Below are 11823 nucleotides of genomic sequence, written 5' to 3'. Positions count from 1 at the left end.
GCTGACACGTGTCCTAGGAACCCTAAATGGGGAACCAATGCTCCCCACTATAAATAGTGGGAGAATCCTCATTAATGGGGCATTGAATTTTTAGATTCACTTACATGCAATTACATTCAATACACTTACACAAAAACCGAGCAATATTAATTGCGGAATTCTCCCATTACGCGAGAAGTAATAACTCCTTTACGCACTTTCTTCCTCCCGTACATCACTGACTTGATCGTCTGAGGCGGAGCTCCACCCAACTGGAGTCTTCGTGGTTTTGCAGGTACAGGCGGTCGAAGGGCATTCTTGGAATTGTAACTCTCCCGCAGGACACATCAAAAAACCCCGAAACATTTGGCGCCGTCTGTGGGGAGAGTACTTCTAAGATGGCTTCTAACCCTGTACCACCGGATCAGGACAAGCGGCCATCGGCCGAGCCTGAGGTCCAGACGGACCATGAAAGCGGTGATGATTACGGACTTGACACCTATGTGGCCCCAGACGGGTCCTTCAGAATAAAGCACACCCATTCCAGGGATAAGAAGGAACGGGAAAACATCCAAGCTGCTCCAAGCAACCCAGCCGGCAACCCGGTTGGAGCTGCACAGGCGGCAGAAGGGCTCTGCTCCAGTCACAAGGAACGAACTCATGACCTTCATGAATAGTTTCAAAGGCGAAATCTAGAGTCTTATTCGGTCAGCTACTCCCAAGAAGAGTCAGCCGGCCAAGAAGCCTTCTAACAAGAAGGCAATCAAAGACCGGGTCCCTACCCCTCATCCAAAGCCAAAGGAGGGGGAGGGCCTCAGGTTCGATCAAAACCGGCTCCGCTTCCCGCAAGCAGAACCCAGAAAACTCATCCGACACTTGCAGTCGGATGGTTCAAAAAAGATATTCTCTGACGCCTGGATGTTTCTCCAAGAAAAGAGGAGTCTGACGTCTGCGTCGGCTTCAACGTCGACCTTTCCAGACAGTTTTCGTGACACCTCTAACAGGCGTACGGGAACAAGTCTAGGGAGTCAGACGGGCGAACCGTCCGCCCGGTCTGGACCCCAAGTGATCCAACCTGGTCTATTTGGTTCGCCGAATGGGCTGGGTGGATCCCCTTTTACCCAAACGGGGCCGTTTGGCAGAAATATGCAAAAGCCGTTCCAGCTCATGGATTGGCAGCAGCGCCTGCTTAATTTGGGAGAACAGCCCTCGGCGTTCTCCCCTGAGATAACCCAGGCGGCACAGCCGGCTAAGATCAAAAACGTGTTGGTAGGGGCCTATGATGGTACCTCCAACCCAGAAGATCATTTAATGGCTTATTCCAACCTCATGTACCTACAGGGGTTGGATGATGTCGTCTGGTGCCGATGCTTCCCGGCTACCCTGAAGGGCATTGCCCAACGGTGGTTCGGTAATTTACCAGCCGGCTGGATCAACAGCTTCAAGACCTTGGTGCACTTGTTTACGTCAAACTTCTCAATGAACATCCCGGCTAAAAAGACAAGCCTCGATCTGGGGGCAATATAGCAGGGTGACAGAGAAGGGCTCCGGTCGTATGTCAGGCGGTTCAATTTGATGAGAATTCAGATTCAAGGGCTGTCTGATGAAGTTGCTTACATAGACTTCTTTAAGGGTCTGAAGGATGGGTCAACCTTCAAGTTTGACCTCGTCCGGAAAAGGGTAGCCACCCTCCAAGAGGCGTTAATGGAAGCGGAAGCCTACATACAGGCGACGGAGCTTGGTGCTGTAAAGCAGCCGTCGGATTTCAAAAAATCCGACAGAAGAAACAGCCGGCAACAACAACAACAGCCGGCTAAAAAGGAAGAAAAGAAGAGAAAGGAGGTCTGGGCGGCAGACCGATCTGGTCAGCCGGCTCAGAAGCTCAGACGGAAATCTAAACCGTACGTTCCCAAGTACGAGTTCACAAAGGACTGCTCCTCCATCCTCATGGAGATCAAGGACCGGATGTCTCTCGACAAGCCGGCTGTTATGGAAAGCCCCGTAGGTAGCCGGGAAAAAAGCAAATACTGCCGGTACCATGAGGATGTTAGCCATGACACTAATGGTTGCTATAGCCTCAGGCGGCTATTAGACCGTCTGGCTGATGAAGGGGCTCTAAAGTCTTATCTGCCCAAAGCCAAGGGCAACACCCTGGCCAAGAAAGGGCAGGCGGCAAAAGCTATTCTTGCAAATTCAAAAACGGATGAAGAGACCATCTTCATAATAGCAGGCGGCTTTGCCGGAGGGGGTCCCACTATCCGGGGCACCAAAGATAGCATCAGGAAGCTGGTTAACTCAGTTGAGGAGACCCAAGCATCGAAAGACATCTTTCCTAAGGTCCTTATTTCTGAAAAGGACCGAGGCAAGGTCAGGCGGCCTCACGATGACCCCATAGTCATCGAATGCAAGGTTGCCAATCAGAGAGTTGGCCGGATCTTAATAGATACCGGGAGCTCGTCTGACCTAATCAGTTATCAGTGCTTGACCAAGCTCAAGTACAAATCCAGTAGCATGCACCAGGCGCCCCACCCGCTTGTTAGTTTTGGGGGAGGCATAGTGCATCCGGTAGGAAGCATAGATCTTCCCATCCGCCTGGGTGAAAAGGGGGAAGGACGCCACATGGTGATAAAATTCCTGGTTGTAGAAGAGCTTGCCGCCTACAACATGATTTTTGGCCTTCCGACCCTCAATGAGTCCAAGGCTGTCATCGTCCCTTCTCTCATGCTTGTCAAATTTGAAAAGGACGATGGAGCAGTCGGTTCCCTTAAGGGGGACCAGAGGACGGCCAGGGAGTGCTACCTCTCTAACGTCAGACCTACTATGGGAGCAGCCGGAGACGGCAAGCCCATAGATCTTGATAACTGCGATACAGTAGTCCCGGCTCCAAGGGCAGCCGGTAAGAAAAGAAAGGCGGGCTAGACGGATCCTGTCAAGCAAGAAAAATAGCAATCACTAGCCGGGGAAAGGTCAGATGATCAACGACCTCAGCCGGCTGGTGACTGCATTGTGTCGTCGTAGACGACAGCCGTCCTGACAGAGCTGTCAAGGTTGGGACGGTTGCTTATGAACGGTTGGGAGCAGACCTGATCCAACTTCTAAGAGAATTCAAAGACATCTTTGCCTTTGAAGTGGAAGAGATGTCAGGCGTTAGCCCGGATCTAGCTGTCCACAGGCTTGCCGTGGATCCTAAAAAGAATTGTTAGATGCTGGGATCACGGTGAAGAGAGATCTCAGGCGGCAGCGGCTGAGGTCAAAAAATTGTTAGATGCTGGGTTCATCCGGCAATGCTACTACCCGGATTGTGTAGTATACCTTGTCCTCGTGAAAAAACCGAATGGTACTTGGCGGATGTGTGTAAACTACACAGACCTGAACAGAGCATGCCCAAAGGACAGTTACCCGCTTCCAAAGATCGACAATCTGGTCGACTCTACAGCCGGTCATGCTCTGATGAGTTTCATGGATGCCTACTCAGGTTTCCAACAAATACCCCTATGGAAAAAAGATCAAGAGAAGACGGCCTTCGTCACTGATCAGGGGCTATTTTGTTACAAGGTGATGCCGTTTGGGTTAAAGAATGCACCGGCTACATTCCAGCGCATGATAAACACCGTTTTCATCAATCAAATTGGCAGGAATGTAGAGGCGTACATTGATGACATGATAGTCAAATCCAAGCTACAGACGAATCACCTACTGGACGTCCGAGAAACATTCACCACACTCAGGCAGCACCGGGTTATGCTTAACACAAAGAAGTGTGTATTTGGTGTTGAGTCTGGGAAGTTTCTCAGATTTTTGATTGATCAAAGGGGCATAGAGGCTAATCTGGAAAAAGTACAGGCGGTCATTGACATGCGGTCTCCCCGCACTGTAAAAGAAGCCCAGAAATTGACCGGTCGCCTGGCGGCGTTGGGAAGATTTCTCAGCCGGTCAGGTGACAAGTGCCTCTATTTCTTCCAGGCCATCCGGAAGAGGTCCAGATTCAAGTGGGGTGAAGAGGCGGAAATGGCATTCCAGAAGCTAAAGCAACATTTGCATTCGTTGCCAAGGCTAGTGAGCCCCCTGCCCCGGGAGGTCCTCTATATGTATCTAGCCGTCTCTGATCATGCCCTTAGTGTCGTTCTCCTCGCTGAGAGAGACGGTAATCAGATACCGGTGTATTTCATCAGCCATGTTCTCAAGAATGCTGAGCTCTGGTACCCCATGATCGAAAAATTTGGGTTGTCCCCGAGAATAATCAGGTGGATGCTCTTTCCAAATTGGCATCATCCGCCTCCTGTGATGCACCTAGAACGGTTTTTTGGGAAGTCATTGAGAAAAGAAGCACTGATCATGACCCCATAGGTATCCTGGACCGAAGTGCCACCTAAATGGACCCCATCTGGGCTTACTTGGCAGACGGTACCTTACCGGATAACCCTTTTGAAACAATGGCGCTCAAGAAGCGTGCTCTGAGCTTTGTTATGCATCATGGAGAACTTCTCCGGAAGGTTTATCTACAGCAGTTTCTAAAGTGTGTAACCCCTGAAAGGGGAAGAGAGGTGCTAGAGGATCTGCACGCGGGTTTTTGTGCCTCACACATAGGCGGCAGGTCCTTGGCAAGAAGAACCAGACGGCAGGGTTACTTTTGGCCCACTCTTGAGGCAGACGCCATGGATTTGGTGAAACGGTGTGATAAATGCCAAAAGTTTGCCCGACTGATACATCGACCGGCAACTGACTTGACAGCCATCCATAGCCCGGTTCCGTTTGCAAAATGGGGCATGGATATTTTGGGTCCGTATACGCCTGCCACAGGCGGTCGCCGATATGTTTTGGTGGCAGTAGATTACTTCACCAAATGGGTTAAAGTAGAGGCGATCAAAGGCATAAAAACAAAAGACGTGATCTCTTTCATTTGGAGAAATGTCATCACCCGGTTTGGGGTTCCAATGTCTATGGTCTTTGATAATGGACCTCAATTCGAAACGCCTATCCTCAAGAGCTGGTTGGGAGACCAAGGAATCTCCCATTGTTTTGCATCCGTTGGCCGTCCTCAGGCAAACGGACAAGTTGAGGCCTTCAATAAGCTGATCTCAGACGGTATAAAAAAGAAGGTGGAAAGAGCCGATGGACTATGGGCAGAGGAACTACCTCATGTCCTTTGGGCCATTAGGACCACCGAAAAAGGGGCAACCGGTGAAACCCCATTTCTTATGATATACGGCACTGAGGCGGTGCTCCCCATTGAACATTATGAGCCAACGCTTCGCATCATGCTATATGATGAGGCGACCAACTGGGAAGCCATGCGGCTTGCACTAGATGCCCTCCCAGAGCGAAGGGGCAACGCAGCCTTGCGTCATGAGATTTACCGCCTGAGAATGACAAGAGCCTACAACAAGCGGGTTCACAAACGACCTCTGAAAGTAGGAGATTTTGTGCTCCGCAAAATGGAAGCAACCGGTAGGGCCAATGAACAAGGCAAACTGACTCCAAATTGGGAGGACCCTACCGGATCTTTGAAGAAGTACGAGACAGCACATACCACCTGGAAACCCCATACGGTAGAAAGCTGCCTAGAACTTGGAATGTAGATAATCTCAAAAAGTACTACTTCTAGAAATTGTATAGTTTTTGTATATTTCTGTATAATTAATGAGAAAGATTTACTACATATAGTGCTTACATGCGCCATGTCTTGTGCTTAACACAAGCGGCCCCCTTTACCTATTTCCCATGCGCCCTGTCTTGTGCCCAACACAAGCGCGCCCGGAAATTTAATGAACCAGCCGGTGACGCCCACTCGGGTGAATTCATCGAAGAGAACATCTTTCATTTGGGTGGAAAATTGTTCTAGTGATCAAAAATCAGGCGGGCCTACCCACCTGAATGATCCATGGCACCAAAGAATAGTGGGTTAGCATTCCCAAACATGCAACCGGCCCCCGCTTTGGATCGAGTACCATTTAAGGCTAATCTCAAAACAGACAGCCGGTACCTAATGTCCCGCCTAATAAACTAAGAGAAGGCAGGCAAACATTTGGGTTAGGCCAATAATCTACGAAGGGTATTCTTGCGAAAACCCAACCGGCAAGTCGGTAAAAACGGTTGGCCCTTAGCACTTAGCTAAAATCTTTAGCATTTGCGCTATAGCATATGGATAGCCGCCTGGCACCATTTCGTCTATAGCCTCCTATCCAGGGGCAATTACCTATCCTAACCCCAACAAGTCATGCGGAAAAACATTCTTGGTTTATACAAGGAAAAAATAGAATTGCTTGCGAAGACTCGGACGGTAATGGTACCGGCTGGGTTCTCTTGTCTACCCTTACAAATCTTTGCCTAGCTTGCGAAGACATAGACGGCAGTGATACTGGCTGGGTTTTCTTGGCTATCCTCGCAAAAATTATTATACACAACCGGCTTGCCGCTTGTGTGGGCTGACTTATTCGAGTTCATTCAAAGTAAGAAAAATGCGATATTCAAGACATTCAAAACAACAAAAAGAAAGAAGCAAATTCATTCAAAACCGGACCAACCGGTAGAAATATAGCAGAATTAATTGGCATAGCCGGTGAAAATGTTAAAACTATTTACAAGATAAACCGGCACAGCCGGTAAAAATATCAGTACTCAAAATGAAAAATAACAGCAGAGTAATCCGACCCTTCAGGCGCTATTACAAGATAATGCACGGCGCGCAGGCCGGGAGTTCGTTGCTACTCTAGCTGCACTGTTACCCAGTCGCCCTAAGCCTGGCTCCCTTCCGGATGAGTTGGGTCAGTGTCGGGAACGGAGCCGTGAGCAACCTTATCCTCGACTGTCACCTCCAAAGCAACCGCTTCCGCCTGCATTTGTTGGAACTCAGCGTCCACCCATTGCTCATACGGTTCAGGCCCCGGCTTGCCCTCCTCTTCAGCCAGAATGGCCAGGTATGCGTATTTGTAGGCGAGCTCCCAGACGTTGTAGTCTGCACCCGGGTGGATGATGGAGAACGCCCTCTTCATTCTGTTTTGGCAGTGCTGCTCATTCTCCTCAATGAGCCGGCTCTGATCAGCTTCTAGGGTGGACTGGAAATTGCGCTGAGCATCTGCAGCCTCCTTGACCAGGCGGTCATTCTCTAATTGCAGCCGTTTGCTGCTCTTCTCCGCCAGGTCGAGCCGCTAAAGGGGTTCTTCATGCTTTTTTAGCTCATCTTCAATGTTATCCAGGGCCGCCTGGAGGTTGTCGATTTTGAGCTTGGACTCTAAGAGGGCCCGTTGGAGGGACTTGACCTGATCTGCCTGTTGCATGATTATAGCTTTAGTTTCTAAGTCATGCACAATCATGGAATAGTGAGCAACGCTATGTGCGTCATCCGCAGAACATTTGGCTCTTCTTACCTCTTCCTGTTTGCGGATGTAGGCCTTCTTAAGCCCCTCCACGCGGAGCAGTGCCTGCAACAATAACACAACCGGTTTTAGTTGAAAGACCGGATGGGTAGACTACAAATTAAATGCCGGGTGGGTACTTATTGACTTACATCGGCCAGGTCGACCATCACTCGGTCAGCATTGAAGGTATTGATTCCAGGAATCGCCTCCTTCTCGTCCCGGGGGACGGCTTTCAGCATGGCCCAGGCGTATTGAGCAACGTCCGGCCAGCGTGGTGAGTTTTCTGCACCAGAAACAGACGGTGAGAATGTTGCGTATGCTCCGCCTACGGACAGCCGGCTGATCGGAGAATCTCCCGGCTGCGAAGAGGAGTATGACTTTACCCGCATGGGTAGGTCGAGCAACGTGAGGTTGAAGGGGTTTGTACCTTTTTAGGAAGCCTTTTGGCCTCCGGCAGCAGATGGACCGGTTGCGGTCCTTATTGGAGTGACCTCTTTCGAGGTCGTTTCAGTGTTAGACCCGCCTGGGGTCTTTTATTGTTTTACCTCCGGTTGTTTCCTGGGCGGTAGAAGCGGTTCTCTGCACCTTGAGTGCAGACTCTTCAACAGACGGCCTTTGCCGGATCTGTTTTTGCAAAGAACGGGGAATAACACCCCCATCCTGAAACAAGACCACAAACGGTTAGATGAATAAATAGCTAAAACAACATCAAAGCCAAACACATAGAGAAGGTTAGGCGGGCTAACCTTTTTAGCCGCCTAAGCGGCAAGTTTCTTCTCCAGATTCTCCTTTCGGATATCTGAAGCCTTTTTTGCGGGTGTCTTGGCGGTGGGCAGCATCTTCTTAGCTTCTTCTGCAAAACGAAAGCACATCCGGTCAGAAATATGAATTTCATTGCAATCAAGGGAAAAAGGTCAGCCGGCATCAAATTAACCGGCTAGGGTTTATAACCTTTGTTTTTAAATATTCTGCTAAGCCCACAGGCGGACAAGAAGCACTCGTCCTTGAAAAATTCGTGTTTGGGCACCCAGTTCTTGGGTACCCTTATTATCTCTCCGGTTGAGAGAGAGGAAGAGGTCAGCTCAAAAAATCCAGAGTCCAGAATGGCCACCCTGTCATTATTAGGAACTGGGGGCAGCCGGCATTTCTGCCCCAGAAGCTCTGGTTTTCGGTTGTAGGTCCGGTACTCCTTGTTCTCCTCCTTAGACGGAGCTTTCACCAGGTAGAACAGGTTCTTCCAGTCCGACCATTTGGACGGCTTGTCCAAGGTCATCATATATTGGGGGTGGGTTGTCAAGGTGTACCAGGCCCTCCAGCCGCCTAGGCTCCGTCTTAGATAGTGCATATGGGCAAACGCCTCCCAGCTGGGGTTGAGACCCTGCATCTCGCAGGCGGCGATGTACCCTAATATATTCACCCAAGAATTCGGGGTGAGTTGCCAAATGCCTAGGCCATACCCCCTAAGTATGGCCTTGATCGTGTTGTGAAGGGGGAAGCGGACGCCGGCTAGGAAAGCCGCCTCATAGCATCCAAACCAACCGTTAGCGTTGGGCTGGTCGTCCTCCCATACAACCGTCCCAAACTCCCCCGGTACGGTCATCTTGTATCCTTCACCAAGCGGCCGCCTGGTGATAAAGTCTTGTAGAGAAGACCGCATGAGGGCGCGGTCCTTCAAGGAGACGGCGATCATGAGAGGGTCGTTTCGGCTTTGCCACGAAGGCCTCTCCGCCTCCTCGCTATCCTATGACATGGTTAAGTAGCTGGAGCTACTGCTTTCAGCCCGACCGTCATCAGATCGGATGGGGAGTTGGGAGCCTTATTGACGGCTTTTGTCTGCTCCGCCTCCTGAGCCGGAGAGGTCTCCTCGTTATAGGAGCCTAGAATGTTATCGCTTGGGGTGGCGGGGGTACCGCCGGATGGTTCTCTAACCGCCCCGTCTGGGCCTTGATTTTCAGGCGATAACTCATTTGAGTCCCCGCCTCTGTAATTGGGGTCCATAGTTGTTCCCCTAATTCTGGCCATTATGTCCTGCACAGACACGGAGTCGGTCGATACAGGCGTTGAAAAGGGGAAATTCCAAAGATCAGAGGCGGCAGATCCAGTTCTAGACTCAGTCGTACTAATTGACCGGCTGAGTTCACAACTATGGTCTGGATATGGGTATAAAGGGTCCATCTACCTATAGGACTTGTAAACAAAAATGCAAGCAAAAGACGCAAACGGAAATACATGGAAAAGCGAGAAAGAATAGAGACGGTACCTAAAGTAGAGTGTTGAAAACCTCAAGAAATTTCTTGGGGATGCTTGCGAAGACACAGACGGTTTGAAGACCGGCTGGGTTCTCTGGGGTACCGGATGCTCTCAAATGCCGGATGCTCTTAAAATTCAAGAAAATTCACGAAGTTTGTAAATGAGCTCTCGTATGCTTCCTCCCCTATTTATAGGGGTTGCCTCAGAAGGCGAAGGGACGCGACCCTTCACCTTCTACTTTTCCCTCTTCCTTCCGTTAGAATTTGAAGGGGTTTCAAAAAAAAAAATAATAATAATAAATTAATTATTATTTTCGTCAGCTCTCTTCTCAGGTGCCACGTGGCACCTTGCCACGTCAGCACCTGAGATGGGCAAATGTTTAGGGTAAAATTACCCCAGCCACGTGGCCCAATGGCTGAGCGACACGTGGCACCTTGCCATTGGTCAGCAGGGCTCCAATCCCCTGCTGACACGTGTCCTAGGAACCCTAAATGGGGAACCAATGCTCCCCACTATAAATAGTGGGAGAATCCTCATTAATGGGGCATTGAATTTTTAGATTCACTTACATGCAATTGCATTCAATACACTTACACAAAAACCGAGCAATATTAATTGCGGAATTCTCCCATTACGCAAGAAGTAATTACTCTTTTACGCACTTTCTTCCTCCCGTACATCACTGACTTGATCGTCTGAGGCGGAGCTCCACCCAACCGGAGTCTTCATGGTTTTGCAGGTACAGGCGATCGAAGGGCATTATTGGAATTGTAACTCTCCCGCAGGACACATCAAAAAACCCCGAAACAGTTATGGCTAGTTCGGAATTTAGCAGCGGAAAAACTAACTTAGTTATCAATAAGTTTCAAAACCAAAAATCAAAACCAAATTTAGTCTTACAAGTTGGAACCATTAAGGCCCTTTTTCAAAACCCAATAAAAGTAGTAAATAAATCAAAGCAGAGTTTAACTAAATCCAAACTTATGAAATGTAATAAACTGTGGAAATATCCAACACTCCACTCAAAATCCCACCACCTTGATGCAAGTTCTGATTATGTAAAAACCTGTGATTAATCTGCTCCCTAATATTACAAGTGTAAAAATTGGATCATTACAGGGTCATTGAAGGGAGAAGGTCATGACCAAGAAAAAGACACACAAAAGCACGCAATCAACAACGCTGAGTACAAACAAGCTACGAAATATATCAAAGAGTCCCTAGCATGTTACTAAAAATCAATCAGCACACACAATTTAATTATTGACTCTAACACATACCTCAACTATTAACATTACTAAGACTTCACTAATTACTAACAATAATTCATTTCATGTCATTCATTGAATGGATTTAGCAATAGACAAGGTTGTCTTCCCATGCTCCATTTCGGAACATCAATAAAAGAAAAACCCCATGCCTCCTTTCGGAAACATCAATAAACATCCAATGGCAGACGGGCGTGACTCCGTGGCCATAGCTAGTATGAGATCTCATCTAACTCCTTATAGTTTTAAAAGTATTTGAAAACAAGAGACTCGTAGATTAGACGGCCTCTAAAAAGTACACGACTAATACCCCGTGAACCCCAACCCCTGATTGTCAATACTCTAGATGTGCACGAATCCAGAGTTTTATTGCTCATCCATCTTGCACTTTATGTGATTTACATGTTTAAACTTGATGATGACTCAAATTCAAAACAATACACCCAATCATACATCAATCATTCAAACAATTCAAATTTCCAATTCAATTCTTGATTTATTAGTGACAAACAATATTTAGTATTGAATCCTTTAATTACCTCGGTGTATAAACACCTTAAGTGCATAAGACACCTCAAATCTTCGACCTTTTCTTGTAAGACTTTAATTCTGCCTTTTCCCATTCCAATTCATAAACATGAACGAGTAATAAGATAATTCATTCCACATATTTATTTACCTTAGCCTCTTAGCTCATCTTGCAAGTTATTGCATAAATAACACTTACAAGAAAAATCAATACGCATTTCTCATACATGAATCAAACCAATCATCACATTAATCATCAATCAAACTCACTACCAAACAATTTCATCATCTACAAGTTTCCTAACATGATTCTAAGTTTTCCGAGTCCTTAAACATGCTCCTAAATTCAAGGTTTTCGTATCCTTGTACGTACCTTGAGTAAACGAGTTGGTTGGCCACTGTAGGAACTAGAAATCGCCTTCTACAAAGTCCTCTCCTAA

Source organism: Chenopodium quinoa, unplaced genomic scaffold (genome assembly GCF_001683475.1).
Source record: "Chenopodium quinoa cultivar QQ74 unplaced genomic scaffold, ASM168347v1, whole genome shotgun sequence".
Taxonomy (NCBI): Eukaryota; Viridiplantae; Streptophyta; class Magnoliopsida; order Caryophyllales; family Amaranthaceae; genus Chenopodium; species Chenopodium quinoa.
The sequence above is the reverse complement of the archived record's forward strand: the minus strand, read 5'-3'. Positions refer to the sequence as shown.